This window comes from Aotus nancymaae, unplaced genomic scaffold, assembly GCF_030222135.1.
Source record: "Aotus nancymaae isolate 86718 unplaced genomic scaffold, 86718_ANA_hifiasm-v0.15.2.pri h1tg000036l, whole genome shotgun sequence".
Classification (NCBI taxonomy): domain Eukaryota; kingdom Metazoa; phylum Chordata; class Mammalia; order Primates; family Aotidae; genus Aotus; species Aotus nancymaae.
Genome location: NW_026988450.1, coordinates 51,752,112 through 51,760,115, shown reverse-complemented (window position 1 = coordinate 51,760,115; position 8,004 = coordinate 51,752,112). Strand labels below are relative to the sequence as shown.

The 8,004-nt window shown below is 45.3% G+C and overlaps 1 protein-coding gene across 8 annotated transcripts in view; it reads left to right on the top strand.

Annotated features, from left to right (window-relative positions):
• Positions 1 to 652: 652 nt before the first annotated feature.
• Positions 653 to 8,004, top strand: part of AZIN1 (antizyme inhibitor 1) — a 39,395-nt gene continuing 32,043 nt past the window's right edge. For 7 of the 8 annotated variants that reach the window (XM_012455878.2, XM_064384473.1, XM_064384469.1 and 4 more), the window contains exons 1-2: positions 653 to 1,050; positions 6,672 to 6,809. The gene's annotated coding sequence lies outside the window, so the exon portion shown is untranslated. The remainder of the gene's footprint in view (positions 1,051 to 6,671; positions 6,810 to 8,004) is intronic. The other variant, XM_012455875.2, reaches the window with a different exon arrangement.

Genomic DNA, 8,004 nt, shown 5'->3' with positions numbered 1-8,004 from the left:
TTGCAACGTATGAGCACTGAGGACATTTTCACAACCCCTTTTAACACTGGAACACTGGGCAGGTCCTTTCTGGCCACGAGAAACTCGCTTCCCTAAAGGAGCACCGCATCCCCGAGTGCTGGCGCCTCAGTCTGGGAGGGCTGTCCCCACGGTGGATTACAGGCCTTACAAAGCCAAGGGAGCTCGACGGGAAGGCTCGGATGCGCCCACAGGCTTCCCCCACGACCACTGTAGGCCGCAGAGTGGTCGCGCCACCTCAGGCCCAGGACAGATCTCAAACGCCGCCAGCGTGGAGCCCGACTCCGCTCACCATGCTCTAGGCCCCGCGGCGTGAGCGTAGGCGCCTGAGAGGCGGGCGCGGGGGTGGGGGGAGGTCGGGCTGATGGCGCGCTCTGGCCCAGCCGCCTCCATCTCCCGGCCCACACCCGCGCGGCCGCCCTCCGCCTACCCGGGAGCTGCGGGTGGCGGGAGGGCGAGAAGCGGCCGGCCAGTCTACACCTGCATGACCTGGTCGCGCGCCGCCCCCTCCCCTTTCTCTCCCGGGCTCAGTCCTCCTTCCTCTTCCGCCCCCTCCCTTCTCTCCGGGCGACAACCGGGCTCCGCCCCGCTCGCGCGGCTGTCGGGCAGGCTGTGATGTCACCAGGCCACGCCCCCTGATGTAAATACTGGCGTCGGCGGCACCGCCTTCTCACATTCTCAGGCTCCCGTCGCGGCCCCAGGTTTACCTTTTTTTTCCTCCTGTCGTCGCCTTTTCTGCCTCTTCTCATCCTTTCTCTCTCTGCTGTTCGGCGGTGTGACGAGTCCGAATCCTCTCCCCACCCAGCCCGCGCCTTTCTTCTTTTGCTTGCGCTGTTCTATTTCTCTCTTTTGGCCGCCGCCGCCACTGCTGCACAGCTGGTGTCGGTGCCGCGCTTTTACCCCCACGTCGTTCCCGCAGCCTATGGCCCAGGCCGCCTTGGGTATTTCTGCTCAAGGTAACCACATCCCTCTTTAAAAATTCCGCCAAAAAAGAGAAGACGCTTTACCCGACTCTTTGGGCCGTTATCTCACGTGAGTACCGAGCCAAGGGGTGCGGGAGGGTCTGGGACGCGGGGTCGACCTCGGGGGGCTCCGTCTGGGCCCCGCCGCCCACAGGCGTCCCCGCAGTGCCCCGCGGCCGGCCGCCTCGAACATGGCGGCGGCGGCATGTGTGGCGGCTGTCGGTGCCCCCGGCGGCGGCGGCGGCGGGCCGAGCCTCGGGACCTTCGGGCGGCCTCCGGACGCTCGGCCGACCCAGAGCCACAGCGGTTGGGGCGAGGGGGCGTGTACGAGTGGGGCCGCGCACGGGGGTCTCGCCGCCGGGGGTCGTCGTCCCTTCCTGGCGGCGTGCGGCCCCCACCCCTCTCCCGTGGTGCATTGCTGTTTCCGGGGAGGGGGCCCGGCCGCAGCCCTTAGGGGCCGGGGTCCCGCAGTCCCTACTGCGCGCTGCGCCGCCGCCGCCTTCGTTTCTCGGAGCCCGGCTGGCGGGCGGGCTGCGCCGTGGGCTGCAACGGCTGGGGTCCTGGTTATGAATGGAGCGGGGCGGGCCCCGCGCCGGCCTCTGGTGACAGCTGCAGAGGAAGTCGTATTTCCTGGGGGGTGTGGGGAGCGCGGTCCCCCTCTGGTGGAGGAAAGTTGACGCCACTTGGGGCCTGGCGGCGGGGAAGCCCCGGTGTCAGGTAGCGAGCGAGAGGCCTTTGGCCCCTTCTGGAAGCCTCGGGCTGCTGCTCCGCCCCTGCGGTGTTCCTGATTGGGTCAAGTCGCCTTCACTCACCCCAGTCACCTCCTGGGGCCTGAGGATTAGTCACCATGGCTTCGTTTTTCCGTCCGCGCCACGATTCCTGGGCTGAAAGAAGGAGATTGATAGAGTGGCTTATCAAGTACTGTCTTGATTGCCAACAGTTATTGGTGGTGACGTGTCCTAACCCTTAACACTGTATCTATCCTGAACGTGTGTTTCATAGACTAAGTTGCTGATTCAGAAACCCAAAACAGTCGGGAACACAGTTTACTGTCCCAAGATGTTTCAGCACATTTAATTGGATTTTGTGGTGGCATCTTGGTTATATTCGTTCTGTGTCCCGTCGTGTTTCTATCGTGATTTCCCAGACTGGGTGGTAATCTTAAGGACTCCAAGGAGGGAGAATTGCTGTGTGCTCAGCAAAGGTTGTCGTAGAAATACATCAAAGCACATCAAACACAGCAAGGGTTGGCAGAAGTATGGCTCTTGATTGTCTAGAAAGGCCCTCATAATTCATTAATTTCTTTTACATATATGAGAGCGTGCATATGCTGATCATGAAGAGAAAGCCCAAGGAGTTTAAGTAGGAAAGATAGACTCCAAAAGAAAATGATTATCGGTGGTGATAAGTGAAGTCAAGTAGTCAGTGCCTTTCTCCCCCAAGGTTTCATTACTTACATTTCCAAACAGAAGGTAAGAATGATACCTCCACCTAGTTTCTGCAGTTAACATTTTGCCTTATTTGTTGATGCATTTCAAAGTAAGTTGGAGACACCAGAACACTTCACCCCTCCAACTTTAGTATGTGCATGTTAAATAGGGCTCAGTACTGCTTATTTATTTTTTAAATCTTAGAGGGTAAAGTTCACATCAGTATGAATCCACAGTCTTAAGTATGCAATTTGATAAGCTTTGACAAAAATACAGCTGTGTAACCTAAATCTCTTACCAAGATGTAGAACATCGCCAACACCCTTGAAAGTTTTGTTTTTTCAGATCGTATTCTACTTACCACAGAACCAACCACGATCTTGATTTAAAAAAAAAAAAAAAAGACTCTTTTCGCTTGTTCTAGAATTTCTATATAAATGGACTCATACAGTATGCATTCTGTGGTGTAAAAGCCCTCTAACTCAGCACGTTTTTAATATTCCTGTTGCCTTTATCAGTAGATTATTTGTGTTGCTGAGTCCATTAGGTGACTATCCCATGCTTTTTTTTTTTTTAAATAAACTTTATTTTGGTATATTTTAGTTGCACAGCAGTCGCAAAGATACAGTTTCTGTATACTTTCCACCCAGTTATTTTATTAGTAACATTTTATATTATTACAGTACATTTGTTAAAACTAAGAAACTAGGCTGGCTGAGGTGGCTCACACCTGTAATCCCAGCACTTTGGGAGGCCCTGGCAGGCAGATCCCAGGTCACCAGTTCAAGACCAGTCAGTCTGGCCAATATGATGAAACCCCATCCCTACTAAAAATACAAAAACTTATCTGGGCATGCTGGTGGGCACCTGTAATCCCAGCTACTCCGAGGCTGAGGCAGGAGAATTGCTTGAACCTGGGAGGCGGAGGTTGCAGTGAACAGAGATTGGGTCATTGCACTCCAGCCTGGGCAACAGAGCGAGACTCTGTCTCAAAAAAAAAAAAAAGGAACGGACGTTGGCACTATTAACTACATTCCAGACTTGCCAGTTTTTAGTGTCTTTTCTGTTCCAGAATCCGAGTTACCACATTGTATTTAGTTGCCATGTCTTCCCCAGTTTTCTTTGGTCTGTGACAGTTTCTCAGTCTTCCCTTGTTTTTCATTACCATCACAGTCTAGAAAAGTGCTGCCAGGTATCTGGTAGCATACTCCCCTCCCCTAAACTAGGGTTAACCCAATGTTTTTCTCATGATTAGACTGGGGTTTGGGGTTTTTATAAAGAATACCACAGAACAATTTTAAAAATCACTGTTGAAGGCGTTGTGTTTTCAGAGACATACCGATAATTTTGAGATACTAAGTTTGGAATACGAAGTTATTTGTAGTTGAGCACGGTGGCTTGCACCTGTAATCCTAGCTTTTTGGGAGGCTGATGTGGGTAGATCACTTGAGCTCAGGAATTAGAGACCAGCTTGAGCAATGTGGTGAGACACCGTCTCTAATTTTTAAGAAAATAAAAAACAAATACTTGGCGTAAAATACTTCTTGTATGTTACTGACCAACTGAGCTGTGTGCTAGCTATTCTCTAAGGTATTGTTTGAGAATTTGCAGGGCTTACATACACCATTCTAAATGAAAATAATTTATCTTTTTCCATACTGCTTTTTCTATATTTAACAACTCATTCTTGCTTTTTTATCTTTTTTTTTTTTTTTTTTTTTTTTGAGACAGAATCTTTCTCTGTTGCCCAGGCTGGAGTCCAGTGGTGCAGTCTTGGCTCACTGCAACCTCCACCTCCCAGGTTCAAGTCTCCTTTCTCAGTCTCCTGAATAGGTGGGACTACAGGTACATGCCACCATGCCTGGCTGATTTTTTGTATTTTTAGTACAGATGGGGTTTCACCGTATTAGCCAGGATGGTCTCCATCTCCTGACCTAGTGATCCGCCTGCCTGGGCCTCCCAAAGTGCTGGGATTATAGGCGTAAGCCACTGCACCGCCATGCTTTATTATCTTGACTGTCCAGACAAACATTCTATTTATCCTGTATGTAAGTGCTTACAAGAAGTGTTTATCTGTGGGGTGTGCCTGTAATCCCAGCACTTAGGGAGGCCCCAGTGGGCAGATCACAAGGTCAAGAGATAAAGACCATCTTGACCAATGTGATGAAGCCCCGTCTCTACTAAAAATGCAAAAATTAGCTGGGCATAGTGGCGTGCACCTATAGTCCGAGCTACTTGTGAGACTGAGGCAGGAGAATCGCTTGAACCTGGGAAGCAGAGGTTACAGTGAGCTGAGATCCCACCACTGCACTCCAGCCTGTTGATAGAGCGAGACTGCCTCAAAAAAAAAAAAGTGTTTGATTATCCTGTAGGTAACTGCTTATAAGAAGTGCTTATCCTATGTGCTTTTTCAATATACAGGGTCTTGTTGTGTTGCCCAGGCTGGATTTAAATTCATGGGCTCAAGCAGTCCTCCTACCTTAGCCTCCTCAGTAGCTGAAATTATAGATATGTACATCCTGACACACCTGGCTCCTTTCTTTCTTTTCCTTCCCTTTCTTTCCCTCCCTCCTTTCCTCTCTCTCTTTATCTCTCTCTCTCTCTTTTCCTTTTTCTTTTGTCTCTCTCTGTTGCCTGGGCTGGAGTATAGTGGCACAATCTCTGCTCATTGCAACCTCTGCCTCCTGGGTTCAAGCACTTTTTATGCCTCAGCCTCCCAAGTAGCTGAGATCACAGGTGTGCTCCACCATGCCCAGCTAATTTTTGTACTTTTAGTAGAAGACGGATTTCACCGTGTTGGCCAGACTGGTCTTAAACACCTGGCCTGAATTGATCTGCTGGCTTGGAGCCACCGTACCCAGCCTTATTTTTTCTATTCAAATAATGCCTTTCAAATTCTAGAGCCTTCATTCCCTGCTAGTGTCTCTGTTAAATGGAAATGTTGGAGGGTTCTCACTGAGGAGCATTCTGGAATGTCTGAAGTTTAATGTCCTTAATGTTTCACATCATTGCTCTTGGGTTGCATTAAGAAGCAAAATAGCTGTGGATCTATGTATTGAGGAAAAGATGAGTAATGCCTGACCCAGGGTATCTTATCCTATTCTTTAGGATAATTGAGAATGATCTATTCCCAGCATGACTCAACTTTTTATTTATTTTAAAAATTATGTTGGTATTGAAAGAATCAGAATGTTATGGAGTAGTACATTATTTGGAATCTAATGTAGGATTATTATCATTGCATGTTTGTAGGAGTTCTTTCCTCATCACCCATAAGTGTCATTCATTGAGCATGTGATCAGTTTCTCCTTCTAGACAGAATGGAACATTTTACCTCCACCAGGAATGTCTTGATCCTGGTGAGATACACATTAGGTATGCCTACAATGCTTTTGAAATCCCTACAACTCTTATAGTTTCTGGTTTTCTGGCTTCCTTCTTACCACCCCTTTCTAGGAAATACTGTGAGATTATATTACTTTAAAACAGTAACCATTGAATTTTAAATAGAAACATAGGTATATCATTTTAACTTAGTAGAGGTGATGAGTGGTAACAATGTCTAAAGCTCATCTAGCATGTTGCATAGTGTGTTGTGCACTTACCACATTTATTTGCTGCTGGTGATAATAAAACGAGTTATGTCTAAGTAAGTTAGGTATGAGGAGATAAACCATAAGAGAATACTTGCTTACTATTATAAGGTAGTTATCAAGTTATTTTTTTCAAAAGTTAGATACGTATATAATGGATTAGCTAAGTTATAAAGTCTTCTTTTGGTATTGTGGTGGAATTGTACACTTAAAGTATAAAAAGCAAAGAAGTATTTGAGGAGTAAGAGTGTCCTGGGTGGTTCCAAACTATTAGGTCATGCTAGTACATTGTTCATATAAAGACTTGCATGTTGGTGAGGGTACTTGGAATTTTTAAATTCTGGTCCACTTAAAAATGTGGAGTTTCATAGGACAAATGAAAGCAAAAATGAAGTTTTTTTTTTTTTTTTTTCAATTTTCAAAAATGAAGGCTGGAAATTCATGAGTAAGCAGATAAAACAATTTGGAAAGATGGCCATGACGTCAGCTTCTGTGAATGTTATAGTACAGCAGCTTGGAAATGTTTACTATATAAAGTACTTGGTACTTTGGTAAACTCTTTGAAAACATCATTTGTGTAATGCGACTTTAATGAAACATTGTTAAGTTAGCCTAAATGTTTTTTTAACATAAAACTGTCTTCTGCTACTTCTATTTCCTTCATTTAGGGCGAACTTTCTGACCAAGTATACAACTACCCGGAGGGCCTAGGAGAAGTGCTGTATAGAGAGCAGTTCGACTTCAACGCTGAGCCACCTTGGGAACCTAGCTGATGATAGGGGGGTTCCATCTCCCAACTTGTCCATGTAAGTATTTGCACTTTTGTTGGGGGTGAAGGGGTCTTAAAAATTGAAGGAAGAGTGCTGCATTGGTTAATATTTTTCAGAATTTGAAATTGTATTTACCTCTTAAAGTGCAGTGACTTTTAAATTTCTAAAATAGAGAAATGACAGTTCCCAGTTACAGACTTGACTGATTTAGTTGTGTGTATTATTTACCAATGACTGGATCATTTAAAACATTATCTTGAATGCATAATTTAGAAAATACAAGTTGAAGAGGGGTTTGGGGATTTAAGTTGTAGTTTATCACATCATTCAACCACTTAATAGTGAAATGATTTTTAATACTCAGCTGGTAGGAAAAATGAATTTTTTTTTGTGGACTTACTGAAAAATGATATATGTATGTCTCCCAACATGCCACCTTCCAAACAGATTTTCAAGGATGGTTTTTGACTGTACGTGGTTTTCTACGTGTGGATTTGACTTTAGAATTAAGCCCCTGCGCAAAATGTAATTCCACAGTAAACTGAATTTGAGCTGCTAGATTTGTGTGGGTTCATTAAAAAATTCTGTAGTATGTTGACTAATGGAAATTTGGATTTTGGTATTAAAATTTAAGTGTTTTTGAGTTTGATTAGAAACTTGGAGGGAATAATAGCATTTGAAGTTTTCAAGAAAGCTGAGGGTATCAGTTTTAGTGTTCCTAATCTGATCTTGTTAAACAGATTCCTATTGGATAAAAATATTTGCTCTAATTAGAGTATATTAAACATTTGATGGTAATGCAAGTTAGAATTTTAGACTCAGATTTTTAAGGCTAAAGAGAAGGAAGCACAGTTTAAATAGTAAGATTTCTTGAAGACTTTGATGTAGAATGCTGACGAGAAGGTTTCCCATACTGGCTTTCTTCTACCTGTGTAAATTTGAGCAAATATGAGTGTTTTGAATCCCAGCTATAACATAATGTTGTACTGGCATAGCTTCTTTTTTGAGTGCATTACTATGTTTAGTTATGCTGTATAGTCTTCAGATGAATTGCATTAGCATCCTCACCTAGAACAGAAATACAGAATCTCAGCCTCACCCATACCTGAATCAGAAATCTGTATCCAGGTGGCTTGTGTGCATATTAAAGAGAAGCAGGGTCATTGCCATTTCAATACTAAGTCGGTTGCCTAATTTTTGTTAGTCCATTTTTTCTATTTGCAGCATACCT